The sequence below is a fragment of the Equus caballus genome, chromosome 3 (assembly GCF_041296265.1).
Source record: "Equus caballus isolate H_3958 breed thoroughbred chromosome 3, TB-T2T, whole genome shotgun sequence".
Taxonomy (NCBI): Eukaryota; Metazoa; Chordata; class Mammalia; order Perissodactyla; family Equidae; genus Equus; species Equus caballus.
In genome coordinates, this window is record NC_091686.1 from 68,147,724 (window position 1) to 68,165,105 (window position 17,382).

At 37.6% G+C, this 17,382-nt stretch overlaps 1 protein-coding gene and 1 long non-coding RNA gene across 6 annotated transcripts in view; one reads left to right on the top strand and one right to left on the bottom strand.

Annotated features, from left to right (window-relative positions):
* ALB (albumin) overlaps positions 1 to 17,382 on the bottom strand; it is a 65,686-nt gene that overhangs the window by 35,384 nt on the left and 12,920 nt on the right. The window contains exon 1 of one of the 4 annotated variants that reach the window (XM_070261697.1): positions 1,477 to 1,592. The exons of 2 other annotated variants lie outside the window; for them this stretch is intronic. The gene's annotated coding sequence lies outside the window, so the exon portion shown is untranslated. Of the gene's footprint in view, positions 1 to 1,476; positions 1,593 to 17,382 lie in introns of those variants that run through there. One more of the 4 variants, XM_070261691.1, reaches the window with a different exon arrangement.
* The window catches only part of LOC138923640 (uncharacterized), a 30,260-nt gene that overhangs the window by 2,886 nt on the left and 9,992 nt on the right, over positions 1 to 17,382 (top strand). Inside the window, exon 2 of one of the 2 annotated variants that reach the window (XR_011437551.1) lies at positions 16,036 to 16,115. The exons of the other annotated variant lie outside the window; for it this stretch is intronic. This is a non-coding gene — a long non-coding RNA (uncharacterized lncRNA). The remainder of the gene's footprint in view (positions 1 to 16,035; positions 16,116 to 17,382) is intronic. 2 annotated transcript variants of the gene reach the window in all.

The window sequence follows — 17,382 nt, forward strand, 5'->3', positions numbered from 1 at the left end:
TCACTCTATCCCCAGTATGTAGGATACTGGACATTCAATAAGTATTTTTTGTTAAATGAATGAGTAGATGTCCAACAAGTGTTTGCTGAATTAATAATATAAAACATATAAGATTATTTTTAGACAAGTAGCCAATTTTCTTCTGTTTCCTCTTCTTACAATAAAATAAATACATTTGATGGACAGCAATATTACCCCCAGTATTTTATTTACCAATTTACTGCCTTCAGAACCAAAGGATCTGATCCCTATGTACGGCAAATCTCCACCCAAATTTTCTGAGACAAATTGATTTTTATTTAATTTTATTGTGTTCAATATTATCTTTAGTCAAAAACACAGCTGAATATGATTTAATTTTATACATTTTAAGGCTTGCCATTTAAACTCACAAATAAAAGTCATTTGTTAGACCATGAGTGTTTATTTTTAGTTCAAAGTATGATCCACATATTTTAATGAAACTGGCATTAAACTTTTATTCTGGGACCTTCTAATAATTGTAATGTTGCTATATATCAATGCAACATAATTTCTTGTATAATGTTAAATATAATTCTTCCAACGGCACTGAGAGGCAATGAGAAAAGTCCAGAGAGAAGAACAAACTTGTCTATGGTTAAAATGCAAATAAGTGGTAGAACTAAGACAAAAAACCTGGTTCTTCTAGGTGGGATCTAATAACTTTCCATTATCCTAGTCTTCATTTAAAATACCTAAAATATATAATCGATGAAAAAATAGGAAGATTTACCAACTACTACCCAAATATCCAAGAAATATGTGTTAAAAACATATGTCAAATAAAATATTTTCAGAGCAAAGTTTGCACAAAAAAAAAAAAAAGCATGAGCTATTTTTGTATTTTGTGACAGGAGAAAGAATGAAACCAGGAGATAATAGTTGTGGTTTGATTATGCATTTTAAAGTGGAAAGGTAAGTTTGCTTTTTTAAAAACTTTAAAAGAAAACTGAGAACCTATCACATTAAAACTGGGAAAGGGGAACCTGAATGAACTTTAGGAGATGCTCATTGAGTAAATGTGCTTGCACACTAAGCGTCTATTAAATGATTTTGATGAGGTTCAACCTCAACCAATTATTGTTGAGCTGTTTTCATTGAAAGATAAGTCTTTGTTAACCAATGCACAAAAGATTTCTTTAATTAAAAGCAAGATATCTGGTTTATAGAATAAAATCAAGGTCTATTTCTGTTTCAGCAACTAAGAAACTAAAGACGAAAAAGCCCTAACTTGAGTTTAGCAATCAAGTCACAAGCCTAAGCCTATTGTTTGCACAGAGACCGCTGAAGACCCCTATTAAATGTGTTAGACCATCTGACATTGAATTGAATAAACTGAATTAAAAATAAACTTTAAAAAGAACAATTTAAAATGGTGGGGCATAGGAAAAAGCAGATATAAAATGTAGTCACCCAGCTGTAAGAACCAAGTAATCTATACTGGAATATGCTTACCTGAATCTCGAGGTAAACATTAATGATTAAAATGTAGATTATGGGTCTCAGATTAATAAACTTGTACCTCCACTGAAAGAGAGTCAAGGTTATCACTGCTTCTCTAAACAAATTCTAAAGCCCACACATGGTAACCTTTGAAATTCTAACAGAGCATCACCAGACTAGCACTGATTGCTTCAGTTTACAAGCCACTGGTCATAGAACTTTGAACTGGTCATTTTTGTTTGGAAAACTTGTAGATACTGTATCTCTTTAAGTTAAACAAACCCTTGGACATACACACATGCTGTTTAATGAGTGTTGTTGCCTACAAATGGAAAATTTCACTGGTGAGGAATTACATGGAATAGTACAAATCAAATCTAATAGTCTCTGGGCTGAAAAAATACTCATGTTTCCCATCTTTTCTCTCATCTACACTTTACATGAAAAGACATCTCTGTTTTTCTCTTTTATTCTTCAAAAGACTGAATCTATATGATCTGAAGTTACACTTATTTGAAATTAATTTTAAAATATCTTATGATATCATAAATATAAAATTTCATTCTTTTTGCTTTACAACATCCTTTATTCATATATAAAGGTGTTTCTAAGCAAATTTCTGGCAGTATGATTTTATTTTTCTATTGAATTTCACAAAACTATCATAGGCACATTTTTTCTTACAGCCTTCTTTTTTGTGTGTGTGAGGAAAATTGGCCCTGAGCTAACATCTGTTGCCAATCTTCCTCTTTTTTTTTTTTGTCCTCAAAGTCCCAGTGCATAGTTGTATATCGCAGTTGTAAGTCCTTCTAGTTCTTCTATGTGGGATGCCACCGCAGCAGGGGCTGTAGGTCTACACCCAGGATCTGAACCAGCAAATCCTGGGCCACTGAAGCAGAGCGCACAAACTTAACCACTACACAATCAGGCCGGCCCCCATAGGCATATTTTTATAGGGAAAAATACAACCTTTTGGTAAACTAAAGCCACATTTAATTCATAGCAAAGAAAGTTTAAATCATTTAATTAAATAAATGAAATTAATTTCCTATAAAACATTGACAATGATGTTCAGCATACTAATAATATTATTAGCCTATAATTACTACATCTTGCAAGAAAACTACTAAAGAGAAAATAAACAGTCATGTTTGACTCTAACAGTATTCATTTATTTTTTCTTTTATTGGGGTTTTAAACATGGTCGCTTTTGCTTTTTGTCTAAGTTTTTCTACTGCTTCAGACTAGACTAGAAGAGAGTGGAGGTTAGAATAAATGCTACAAATATGAACAATGTAAAAATTGACCTCTTCCAAACCTTAGGATAATGCCATGGCCAATCATAGTGACAATTCAGTGAACTACTCTTATTGCCTTTTCATTCCCTAAACTTTTAACTCATCATGAGCAAAGATATGATATAAAATCTGAAGTTTTTATACAACCTATACATCCATTTGATACAGGGCAAGTTGTGTGACTAGCCCATAATGTAAAAGGAGAAGAAATTCAGTGGGAAGTCCTTCCCTCCACACCTCAATCTAACACATATTAAAACACATTGTTCAAACACATATGTATTCATATTTTTTACCCTACAGTAAAGGGTGTTTTAAAAGCATTTTAATTTGCATGTCATTGGATGGAGCATGCCCTATCCAGTTTACTACAGGAACATCACTTCCAATAGTCTTATACCTAGCCTAATTCACACATTTGTGTCACACCTGCCCAGTCTCAGTAGACGGTGGAGTTTCTAACCCCTGTGTTAAGCTGGCTGGTCTTCCATCAGAGCAAAGAGAACTTCAGGGAAATCCTCTTTGATTATGATAACTAAGGGAAAATTGATTGTTTTAAAATCTAGAAACATTTACAATATTATAATTCCCTCAGTTAAAAAAAAAAAAAAAGTACAGTCACAGCCAATCAGGGGAGTGTCAGGAAGCCTGGAGCTCTGTAAGCCTCACTCCTGCTCTGGCAAAGGAGTGCTGGGAGTACCAGATGCCTGGACAATAGCAGAGGCAGGCCTTCCTAAGGTCAACAGAATGCTAATATGGAAAGTCCTGGGCCCTCCCCATCCCTGCAAGGCACATGAATCAACATACAGAGCTCAGTTCTCAGGAATTTTAAGTTCACCGTGTAGTGAGATCCTACTAAAAGAAGAGTGTGTCATACCCAAGGTTCCTGCAAGCACAATGACCTGTTAATGACATCTCTGTGACAACTACTCATTTCCTCTTCATTTCCCACCAAATGATTTCCATCTCCACGACTGCTCTGAAACTGAATCTCAGGTCAAGTATTCAATCCCATTAGGAAAGTTTTTGCATGTTTCATGTAAGTGAAAGGAATTAGTCAATTGCATTTGATTCCCCTCTTTTATGTTGACCTCCATGGAATTACATTATTCTAGTTCCCCATCTTTGTCTTGAATCAATTGTTCTCTTTCTTGTTTGCTGACAACCTTATTTTTATCTTCCAACCAAGGCTTCTTTGCTTTCTGTTGAATCAGTCAGAAATCATTTAGTTCCTTCTTCTCTCAGTCTCGCTTTTTACTCTTCTCTCGTTTCTGTTTTATTATAGTAATGCACTAATGGGTATACACACTTCAACCACAAGCAGTCCTTCACGTCAATCCCACAAATGTCTTCCCAGAATACCATGTGTAATCATTACTCTTCTTTCACTCAAAAATTTATGATTCTCCATTGCCTACACAATAAAATCAAAACTAATAATGTGCCATACCCTGTGCTTGGTACACCAAGGGAAGTAGCATCTCTTCAGCCTAGAAAATGATGGAGTTTCAGAATCTGAATCACTCCACCAACTTGGGATGAAGAATGCAGCCTCTTTTAAGGCAGTGAAAAGTCAACAGATTGGTGAAATACAAACTGCCCAAAGGAGAAGATTGTACATAAGTGGTATTCAGTAAATGTTTGTCAATTAACCAGAGAGCCAGGTTTCAATTAGGGGAAGGAAGTGTATAGACGAGATAAGAAATAGGCTTGGGATAAAAAGATTGGGGATCCAAACATGCGTGGGGATAATAGGGGAAGGCAGAGGACGCAGTGAACTTAGAGATGGCATGGGCCAGAGGAAGGGAAAAGAAGCAATATCCTAAAGATCTGGATGCCGTTAGTGATCCACAAGGACCTCCAGGAGACATGGAGAGAAAAATCTTGCAGTGAGAGAATACAATTATTTCTGAAGCAAATGTTAAGGAACAAAGCCAATTTACTGAAGGCAAAAAGGCAGAGGCAGATTACAAAAAGACATGAAAACAGGTACATATTTAACAATAATATTTTTTGAAATATTTTTCTTTTTGGGTTCCATGCATATGATCTTCTCCCTCTTCAATGCCTTGGGGAGCACTAAAACTTACAGCAGAAATGCAAGGAGAAAGAAGTGCTAATATTTATTCATCATTATAGGATTTTCCAGTGACACAATAATCTTGAGAGATTTTTGTTCAGAGAGAAAGATTTACTCTTTAATCTTGTTCATCTGCATACCAAAAGCAAAACTTGAACAGTGTCAACCTACATTGTCTTTGTTTTCTTTTATGGGCTTCAGATGGAAATCTGAATGTGCCTAAGGGACATTCCATTCTACCCAGGAACACAATGGAGAGCCTTGCCAGAGGAAGAATAAGAGGAGCAAAAGGGAAATTTAAAAGGAATGGGAATTGGATGGATACATGGCTAATGTCACTCTGAAACCTATTATTCCCAAACAAGGGAAGAAAGAAATGAGAAGATGGAAACAGACACGTTGAAGAGGAAGCAAAAGTAATTTCTACAGCTTCCCGTTTGGAACTCTTAGAAAGAAGACTCCCTCACAGGGTATCCACTTGGGCCAACATGAGGCGGCCGATGAAGAGCAGAAATTAACACAATTGCATGGTGATGGAAAGAGTTCTTATTATATGATCTACAATATGGTGTCTTGCTAATTTATAATCACCTTTTACATAAACTAATGAGAAGTATAGACACTAAGCTCATACGCCCAACTCACGGGTTTGAAGTTGGGGTGGGAGAACCCTGTTTGGTAAATTCATCTACTATTGTATCTGATTGTAGACAAATGTGGTCCTCGCAGAGCTTTATCTTAGGTACAGAGAGTTGAATTTCAGAATTTTCTCCCGTGTGGATACTACATTGTAGAATCTTGTGGAATAGGAGAATTAAATTCATGAATACTGGAGAAAAAGACTAAAAAGTACTCCAGAGCAGTAAAATTTGGGCCCTTATATATGTACTTGGCAGATTTGGGAAGCTAAATTCTAATCATTCCTTTAGGTTAGCTCCAAGTCAGAAAAGAAATGAAGTACTGAACACTGGTCATCATTTGGATCATCATATGTCCCTCTTGGACTGCCCTGTGACAAGAACACAGTGTTCTGGACAGGTCTCGAGCACAGCGGCCCAAACCATTAGGGGGTAACAGTCCTTTTGGCAACAGCTTAATCAATAAGTCCAATGTCACATGGAAAACTAATCTAGAACATTCACTGTGTGACTTATCCCAGAGAACTCGCCCACGCATATTTGTCTACTATGTGCTCTACCACAAAATTTTACCACTCCTACCAAAAGCCTGTTGACTCTGGCCAGGAAATACTAACCATGAGGATTAGAGGTCACATATGACCTAGATAGAGCTCACTCCTCCCACAAAAAAAACCTGGGACAGGTGTCCCTTCCTCCTACTTTTTCCACTCTTATTCCCAGTATTTTCTCATCACTCTAAGTGTCATACCGCCTTTATTTCAAACAGACCTTAGGCATTTACTTCCAGACAAGTTATATGAGTTACTAACTTTCCTTTTTATATATATATGAGTCTACCTTTCTCACTTGCATGGAAAGAATTTCCTCTCTTTGACCCTTTATTTACTTCTAAGTTTGCTATTCAGTGGGATTTTAAAATATCTGGCCTTGCAGGAGACAGCATAAATGGGTAATAACCAGTATCATTTGCCATTCTGAAGCCATCAGACGAATATGAATCAAAGTACCACACGTGTGACCCACTACCATTCTAGAGGACTAGGTCTCAGTCTTCCAAGTCTCTAAAACCACCAATGGGGTAATTAGGACATCTCTTAGTAAATCATATTCTTCCAACAACTTTCCACACTAAGAAGGATTTTATCCTGATTTTAAAATGATTTTCACATCTAAATGCAATGGTTCACCAATTCAATGGAATATTATGCCCTATACAAAGAAAGAAAAAACCCCTCATAAACACATGTGAAATTATCTAAGGCATTGTCTAGGAAAAACAGCAAAGTGTATAATAAAATAAGAATAGAGCATATAATATGCTACCACTTAGTTAGTTAAAAAAAAGAAATATGTTGGGAGGGACATATGTATTAGTATTGACCAACTCATGATAAAACAATCTGCATTGATTCAAACAATCTGGAAGGACACGCAAGAAAACAGTAACACTGTTTACATACGTACCTGTGTATGTTATATACATTACATATAACATATACAAACACACAAATATATGTATATATTATATATAATACATATAAACATATTTTATACATTTTATCTCCAAATTAGAGACTTTGGAGACAATGTTTCATTGGAGACAAACATTTCATTCGATGTTTCATATGGCTAGGACAGCTCATTTTTATACAAATCTAGGAAAAATCTTATCTACACGTATATTTGAACTTCTTGAAAATGTCAATGCTTAGGAAAGCTAAAACTTTGCAATCGTGTTTTTCCAAAATTCAGAACTGAACATATTCAAACGTATAAAATTCTCTGTAAAGACATGTCCTGTTAGTCTGCTTTCCCAGCTGGGTAGGCAGTTTCACACTGAGTCTATCTAGTCCCTCTTGGGTCAAGAGAAGGATTTTGCTTTAAGTGACCATCACCCCTTAACATGGCTAAAAGGTTCCCACTTTTGGGAGTGAGTGCATTACCAGTGTCCTGGGACACTGTCAGGCAGAAGATTATCTGTTGAGGGGCTGAGCAGAGGCTCAAGGTACAGAGTATGTTGCTTCAAACTTGACAAATGATGGAGAACAGGCTGAGTTCTGCTGACCAGCCCTGACCATCTGACAACAATAAAAACAACGTGGAACTCACCCAGGTTCCATCCAGCTTCCTGGTGCTAGAGCATGTGATGGGAGCCATTGCTTTGGTTGGTTGGTGGGAGGGGACAGTTGTGTCATTCCTTCTCTTCCCTCTTCTCTAGTCATGAGTATTTCCTCTCGTAAAGGTAGGGAAGTTTGTTCTTCAATTATGTATCCAAATCTTTCTGTATGTCTACACCCACCCCCATACACACCAATACTATCATACTGGCAGAAAAGAAGAGATCTTGAATTATGAATGAAAGAATTTTGTGAGCCCTGGTTGAGGGATTTGGGGGAAAGGAAGACACAAATTAAGACTTAGAAATGCATGTGCCATGCTCAAGTAAATGTCAATCAACCTTTAGGCATATCTGCCTATTATATACTTTTCTCAAATCGTAATAATGACATGTGCAAAGACAAGTGAACTTCCAACAGATAGCATCATGAGAGTATCATCACTTTATCACTTACTATAAATTTGGAATGTTTCTTGTCTGACATATTTATGGTTAATAATATAAGTGGTTGTTAGATATGGTTGGTGATATATCTATAAAATAAAATTATTCTATGATTCCTGTTAACCAGATATTTTAAGATTGCAAATCATGCTGTTTTTCCTTGTGTTTTATTTTTTAACTATTACCATTTGCAACTATTTTTTTTTGAGCTTTTATTGAGATATGATTGACAAATTAAATTGCAATATATCTAAAGTATACAATGTGATGATTTGATATATACATATAATGTGAAAGGACTCCCACTGGAAGTTAGTTAACATATTCACCACCTCACATAGACTTCCATACCATTTTCTGTAGTGGCTGCTCCAGTTTACATTACCACCAACAGTGTTTAAGGGTTCCCTTTTTACTGCACCCTTGCAGGCATTAATTGCTTGTCTTTTTGATATTAGACATCCTAATTGGTGTGAGGTGTTGTCTCACTGTGGTTTTCATTTGCATTTTCTTGATGATTACTGATGGTGAGTATCTTTTCACGTGCCTATAGGTCATTTGTATGTCATCTTTGGAAAACTGTATATTCAGGTCCTGTGCTCATTTACTAATTGGGTTATTTGTTTTTTTGCTATTTGGTTGTATGAGTTCCCTGTATATTTTAGATATTAACCTCTTATTGGATACGTGCTTTGCAAACATTCTCTCCCATTCTGTAGGTTGCCTTTTCATTTTCTTAAGGAATTCCTTTGCTGTGCAGAAGCTTTTAAGTTTGATGTAGTCCCCACTTGTTTATTTTTGTGTTTGTTGCTTTTGTTTTTGGTGTCAAATCCAAAAAATCAGTCAAGACCAGTATCAAGAGATTTACTGTCTATGTTTTCCTCTAGGAGTTTTATGGTTTCAGGTCTTACATTCAAGTCTTTAATCTATTTTGAGATGATTTTTGGGTATAACGTAAGATAGGGGTCTACTTTCACTCTTTTGCGTGTGGCTGTCCAGTTTTCCCAACAACATTTATTGAAGAGACCGTCCTTTTCTCATTGTATATTCTTGGCTTCTTTGTGGTAAATTAATTGACCACACATGTGTGAGCTTATCTCTGAGCTCTCTATTCTGTTCCATTGATCTATGCGTCTCTTTTGACACCAGTAAAAACACAGTACTGTTTTGATTACTGTCAATTTGTAGTATAGTTAGAAATCAGGAAGTGTGATGCTTCCAGCTTTGTGCTTCTTGCTCAAGATTGCTTTAACATTCAGTCTTTTATTGTTCCATATGAATTTTAGGCTTGTTTGTTGTTCTTTGAAAAATGCCATTGAAGTTTTGACAGGGATTACATTGAATCTGTAGATCACTTTGGGTGATATGGACATTTTAACAATATTATTTCTTCCTATCCATAAACAACTCCCCACAGAGAATGCTTACACGCCCACTTACCTGCCTCTTTGTTTGCTATGGTCCTGTGGGACTTGTGAATGCCAAGCCCACTGGCTATCAGTACTAAGTGATTTGGGAGCCCTTCTCTCTGATGGCAGCTGGCAAAGTTGGTGCATTGAATGTGTGAACAAACTCCTTCCAGGGAGAAGCTGGTAACTTGGTTTTATTGTTGGAGTAAGCTGAAGGGATAAGGCAGGGGAAGTGCCCACCTGCTCTTTCAGGCTCCCAGGAGGATCCCAGTTAGCACCCAGATGCAGGATGATTAAAAGCTGGATTCTCAGGCAGCATCTGGGAAAGTATGCAGCCAAACCCCTTCCAGGGTAAAAACTGGGAGACAGGTGTTTTTGCCTGTTTCCTCTGAGCTAAGCAGAGTTAGGGGTGAGGTTTAGCCAGGGGAAGTGCTGTCATGCCCATTTAACAGTGCTTCTTTGTTCGCTATGGTCCTGTGGGACTCATGGATGCAAGCCTCATTGGTTCTCGGGGCTAGGTGATTTGGGGGCCCATCTTCCGGGCAGCAACCTTAAAAGGTGAGGGACTAGAAGTATAGTCCAATCCCTTCGCTTCTCAGGGAGAAGCTGGGAGTTGGAGGTTCCCTCTCAATTGTAAGGCATTGTACAAGGGTGGAGTTTATCGTGCCAAGGGAGGTGAAATGGTGTCTGAGCCTTTCCTACTCATTTTGATGGGGGTATTTTCTCAGTCTCCCAATGTGTAGAGATCACTCAACTAGGTTCTGGATATCTCGCAGAGGGAATTGATCCTGTGTAGCTGTATATTCACTGCATCCATGGGAAAGTCAGGAGCCTCCTATTTCACCATGTTGGTGACGTCACTCCAGATTCTTGCAACTATTTTTTCTGAAACCTTGCAACCAATGCTCCTCCAGACATAAATCGAGCAGGAGGCTATAAAAAACACTGTAATTGACATTCATGAGCTCCAATTACTCAGGCTTATGTTTAATCAAAACGGCCTTATTGTTCTCATTGATCGAGTTCATATTATTAAATGTTTTAATTTGAATCTATAAAGTAAATTTATAGTAATAGGGACCTTCTTTTATCTGTGTATTTATTGGGGTTCCAATATACAAAATGCATTATGTTCACAAAGTAGTGGCAGAAACATTTGAAAAATCCTAGCCTAGGTCAATAACCATGGCAAACTACAGGTTCAAAATAAATTTAAAATTCCCTTGTTATCTAAGTAAGACTGCTTATCCTCAACAAAATTCGTAGAGTCATGCAGAATGGTCAAAAAACAAAATTTGAGGAATTTGTGGGGTTGAGAGTAGTCTCCCAAATATTAAGTTACTTCTATTTTGAAATGAGGAGATAATCTAAAGAATTAAGAGAGTCTTGGTGAAGTAACTTGATTTCAATAACTTGATTTTAACAACCATGGATGGACAGAAAGAACTTATCTCATCCATGTAGAGGTTAGCTGTGACAATCAAGTCACAAATAATAGTTCTATTTATTTTTAATAGCCCTTAATGTTCCTCCAAATTTGGTAGAGCAAATTTAACCAACACTCAAATATATGGCATTTATCTATAAGTGAGCAAGTGTTCACATGTGCTCTTAATAAACTGAGCTCTATAAATACAAATTCTCAACACTTCACAAAGGAAATAACTTTCTGAGATTGTTTCACAATTTTAATTCATTCATTCATTCATTCAACAAATATTATTGACTACCTATTAATAAAAAAACAAACACTCCTACCATCATGGCATTTTACAGGTAGATAGACAATATTAGCAAAATAAACAACTAAATTATATAATATTTTAGAGGGTGCTGAGTACTATGGATGAAATTAAAATTAGAGCAGGTTAAGGGAGATTGGGTATGCAGGCAGCGTAGATTTGTCACAATTTTAAATAAGACAAGCAGAGTGGACCTCACTGAGAATGATATTTGGGCAAAGACTTGAAAGAGATAAGGGAGGTGCCACATACACATGTGGGGAAAGAGTGTTCGAGGCAGAGAGCAATCAGTGCAAAAGCCCTAAGACAGGAGCACCTCTGATGTGTTGGAGGAACATTGAGAAAGTCAGTAGGTCTAAAACAGAATGACCAAGAGGCGGAGAGAGTAGGAGAGGAAGTCAGAGAGGTACGGACACCAGATCATAGAGCATCCTATAGGCCACTGAAAAGATTTTGGCTTTTTCTCTGAGTGAAATGGAAAGCCAATGTAGGGTTTTGAGCAGAAAAATGTATCAAACTTAATATTTTTCCTGCACAATAAGTACGATCTAATAGCAAATTATGAAGTTCTATGTGAATAAGATGTATAGTAAAATTGTTCCTTTAAAATCTTACATTAAAAGCTTATATTCTAAGACACTCATATAAAAACCATTTACTGAGTAATCACTGTGTGCCAGGTGCTATTCGTTAATTAACTCAACCAATATTTGTTAAGTGCCTACTGTGTGTCAGGTGCTACTCAGAGTACAGAGATAGGCACTACAGACACAAGATGAAAGAGTATAAGCACTCAGAGGTGGGGGAGGAGGGAAGGATGCTCTAGAAAAGCATCAAGGTTCAAATTTTGGTTTCACCATTTACGAGCTATGTGAACATGGACAAGTTCCTTAACCATTTTCAGCTTGTGTTCTCATCTGTAACAGAGAGTAATAAAAATATTACTTACACTCTAGGGTTTTGTGAACATTATTCTGGTTGTTACATGAGGAGTAGCTAGTAGGGAAACAACACAGGAGGAAGGGAGAGTAGTTAAGGGGCTATGGCAGTTGTTGAGGGGTGAGTCCAGAGCAATGGCGGAAGTGCTGAGAAATCATCAATTTCAGGATATATCTTGGAATTAGAACCAACATGATTTAATGACCGATGAATCGTAGATGAATCATTCACTGAATCAATGATTGATGTGGCATGTAAGGGAAAGAGAAGAATTAAGAAAAATTGTCAGAGTTTGGGCCATAGCAGCTGAGTGGATGATGGGTCCATTTTATTGGATTGATGAGATCCGAGATTTGAGAGAGGCAATTGAGTTCTATTTTGAATATATTATATCTGAGTTACCTGTTAAGCATCCAAGTAAATTTCATGTAGGCTTTTGGGTATATGAATTTAAACTCAAGGAGGGAGCCAAGCCTGAAGATCAAAATATGGGATACAACAGTGTATTGATGATAATTATATGATGAGATGAAATTAATTGCTTAGATAAAGAAAGTAGGTAGAGAAAAAGAAGCCCAAGGACTGAACTCTGGTTTACACCAACAGTTCAAGCTCAGATATAAGGAAGAAGTAAGCAAAGGGAAGTGAAATGGTCAGGGAAGTAAGAGGAAACCCAGAAGAGTGTGATGTCCTACAAAGGACAAGAACAAGGGCAAGGAAATGATCAGCTATCTCAAATCCTCCTGAAAGTTGAGGAAAATGACGCCTGAGATTTGACCATTGGTTTTGATAAGAGGGGGGTCATTGTTGACTTTGACAATAGTAGTTTCAGTGGGTCATGTGGATATCAGCCTGATTGAAGCATAGGAGACAGAATGGATGATGGGAGTGAGGAGGTAGAAGTGGAACAGTACATAAAGACAACTCTTTTTTGTGAATTTTGCTATAAAGGGGAGCAGAGAAAGGAGGCTGTAGCTGGAAGAGGTCTTCGGCCAAGTGAGTACCTTTCAAAGATGGTGGTATTTATATTCTGATAGGAATGATCCCAAAGAAAAGCAAAAACTGATGATGCTGGAGAAAAGAGTGAAATGAAGGAGAAAAACCTTGACTATGCCAGATGATATGGGATCCAGCACACAAGTTGAAGAAAAGACTTTAGACAAGAGCCAGGATAGTTCAGTCACTGAAGAAGAGAAAGCAAAGTTTAAAAACAGGGAGAGGCAGGCTTGTGGTTTTGGAGTTGGAAAGATGAAGTAGGTCTTTTCTGATTGCTTCTATGTCCTGAGTGGAGTAAGAATCACAGTCGTAGCTTAGAATGAGGGGGAGAGGAGAGGCATTCGTTCTGATTTCCTGATATTTTTTCTTCCTGGGAACCTGGACTTCATAGGATGTGACCTGTGCAATTACACGGGACCCCACACCCAAAAGGCATCCACACTTGGCTTAATGCTCTGCTGTTGCACTCTTGAAATTCCTCATAATTTTTAAACAAGGAGCCTCATATTTTGATTTTGCACGGAGCTGCACAAATTATGTAGCTGTTGCTGTTGAAAGATTCTGAGACTTTGTCACAATTGTTCTAGAATTTCATAAAGTTTCTTGGTATGGGTCTTTTTCAACCATTGTACTGGATCACAATTGGCCTTTATCAAAACAGACATTAACATCCTTCGGGTCTATGAAACTTCCTTGAATTATTTCATTGATGATTATCTCCTTTCCTTTCCTCTTTCTGCAAATTCTATATTTCGAATATTGAAACTCTTGCACCAACTCTAGCTTTCTTATCATTTCCTTCTCACTTTCTATGTCTTTGTCATTTTGTTCTACTTTCTGGGCAATTTTCTCAACTTAATATTCCAATCCAAATTCTGTTGAGCTTTTTTTTTATTCTGTCGTGTATTTGGTTTGTTTTTACTTCTTAAGTTCGTGCATCTATAGCCTCCTGTTCTTGTTTCACAGATTCTGTGGAGTCTTCACTTTTTTAAATTGAGGTATATTTGACAAATAAAATTGTAAGATATTTAAAGTGTACAGCAGGATGGTTTGTTATATGTATGTGTTGTGAAAGGATTCCACCTGCAGAATCCATCCAGAAAATGATATATTTTCTTCTCTTTCTAAGATTAACTATAGATTTTGGTTTTGTTTTCTTCTGCTGCTAGTGTTTTCTGTATCCTCTAGATTATGTGTGTTTGCTTGTTTTGTTTTCCATCTCCCATGTAAGAGACTCCTCTCAAATGTCTAGTGATTCTTAGTTTTCCATACATATTTAAAATAAGACAGTAAATATTATTTGGAAATTTTGTAGGCTTTGTGGAACTTACTGACTCTGGGCTTTGCTTCAGGGTGGTCATGGGATCCAGACATTTTTATTGTTCTTTGCTCTTGTGTCTGCTATTTTCCTCAGAGAGGAAATTTCCTAATTTCCCGCTTAGATATGTAAGGTTGGCCGCCACTGTTCTGGAGATCAGTGGAGAAAAAGGGGTAAGAATCTCACTCTTCAAAATATGGACTTTGTTTATTTTCCCTATTTTCAATATGATGTCTCATCCTTGCTTCTTCTTGAGTCCAGAGATTTTCTGGTTCAACAACTTTATTGACTAACTCTTCAATCTCATGCTATAGTAAGGGAGGGATAGTCACCTGGACACGTAAGTGAAGAGGAAGGGGGATCTAGGGAGATAAGTGCTCTTTTAATTTCATTTAACCCCTCAGTTATCCCTACTATCTTTCACATCCACCTTTAAGGTTACCAGTCTCTCCTTTTATAATGACAGCCTAAATTCTGTGGCATATATTGGCTTGATTTTTATAGACCTCTGTATTATTTTTCTAGGGGTGCCATAACAAAGTACCAAAAGTTGGGTGGCTTAACTGAACTTTATAGTCTCACAGTTCTGGAGGCCAGAAGTCCAAAGTCAAAGTGTCAACAGGGCCATTCTTTCTCTGAAGGTGCCAGAGAAGGATCTGTTCCATGCTTCTCTCCTAGATTCGGGTGGCCTCAGGCATCCCTTGGCTTATGGATGCATCATTCCAATCCTCCATCTTCAAATGACGTCCTCCCTGTATGGTTTCACACCATCCTCCCCCTCTGTATGTGTATGTCTCTGTATCCAAATTTCTCCTTTTTATAAAGACACCAGTCATACTGGGTTAGAGCCCGTCCTAACGATCTCATCTTAATTTGGTTAAATTTCCAAAGACCTTAATTCCAAATAGGATCACATTCAGAGGTACTAGGAGTTAGAACTTCAATATATCTTCTTTGGGGAGATATAATTCAACCGCTAACAGCCTCTCCCCCCACTTCTCTTAGGTTTTGGCTTTCTCCAGTCTGTTAAATGCAACATCGTTTCTATCCACTTTCCAGATCTCAAAATTTTGTTGCATATTTCTTATGCATTGCTACATACTTTCCAGTTCTCTTTGTCCTTGTGAGTTTGTGTTTTTGTTATTTCTGTACTGTTTTGATAGGCAGTAGAGATAAATGTGTGTGCTCAATGCACATGTAACCAGAACATCAAAATTAATCTTTTTACGAGTTAGATCATATTACATCGTTAGCCAGCTCAAACCATCCAAAGGCTTCCCATGACACTTAGAATAAAATCCTAAATCCTTATCATAGTCCACAAGGATCAGGCACAGCTTAATCCTCCAAAGGCATCTCCTATCACTCTGCCCTCACATGCCCCACCCCAGCCAGGTAGCCTCCTTGCTGTTCTTCAAAATTGCCAAGCATGTTCTCACCTCAAGCACTTCAGATTTTCTCATTTCTCTTCCTTCAGATATTCACAAGGCTTACTCACTCAGCATTCAGACTTCTATTCAGAAGTTTCCTCCTGAGAAATAAACCTTCCTGAACAACTGTCTTAGTTTGGTTTCTTCCAAAACAGACTCTGAGACCAGGACTGGATGTAAAGAGTTTATTTGGGAGGTGATCCCTGAAGACAGAGTGAGGAAATCAGAAAGTAAGGTAAGGAAGACAAGAAAGCCAAGGAAGGATGTGTTGGTGAGTGGGTTCCTACCATGGGCACCTGGGGCTCAAAGTCACTGGAGAGCTCCTGAGAGACTATACGGAACACGCTTCAAAATTGTCATCAGCACCATCCCTCGTTGATTAAGATTGTTTCTGGGAACATTAATCCCCAGCTTTTCCTCATTTACTGTCAGAGCAGGTACTTGGGGGTACAGCACATATCAGGCTCCCAATAAACATTTATCGAATGAATAAATGAGATGTGTAGAATTTCTGGAGACACTGGATAAAATAAGAATAACAAAGAAATCATACAAGACTTTTAAAGCATATTAATGATTTTAAAAAACAAAGCAAAATACAAAATACTAGTGTTAGGATGTGCTTCTGTTTGTCCTTTTTTTTTTTTTTTTTTTTTTTTTTTGAGGAATATTAGCCCTGAACTAACATCTGCCACCAATCCTGCTCTTTTTGCTGAGGAAAACTGCCCCTGAGCTAACATCTGTGCCCATCTTCCTCTACTTTATATGTGGGACGCCTACCACAGCATGGCTTGATAAGTGGAGTGTAGGTCCATGCCTGGGAACCAAACTGGCAAACCCCGGACCACCCAAGTGGAGTGCATGAACTTAACCGCTACACCACCAGGCTGGCCCGTGTTTTTCTTTTTTAAAAAAGATATATTTGTATAATATTGCTTATGGTACTAGTCCTCTGTAACAAGAAAACCTCAAAATACAGTGGCTTAAATAAGATACAAATTTTGTTTCTCTCTAAAATAACATCCAGATATTAGCAGTCCGGTACTGATGTGCCATCCTTGACATGATGTCACCCATCTCTGGAATCAAGGTAGCTGTTCCACTCTCTCCGTGCCCCACTTGGCAAGAAGGGGGAACACGCTAGGGGGAAATAGGCTCATTCCTTTTAAACACATACCCAGAAAAGGCACACATCATCTTTTACTCACATCCCATTGGCCAGAACATAGTGACACAGCCAAACTAATCCCAAGGGAGCCTGAAAGTGCAGTCTATAGCTGCGTGAGCCCAGCTGAACTTGGGAGTTTGTTAGTAAAGGAAGAAAGGAGAGTGGGTTTTGGTGAACGACTGGCAGTCTCTCCCACAGACAAATGTGCTTACATGTGAACTGAATGTTTCTGGAAGAAGAAGAAGAATTTCTGGAGTGATGGAATGGAATCCCAGAAGCTAGGTTAGAGAATAGCTTACTCATTTGGTAAACCATTTTACATTGTTTAGAATAA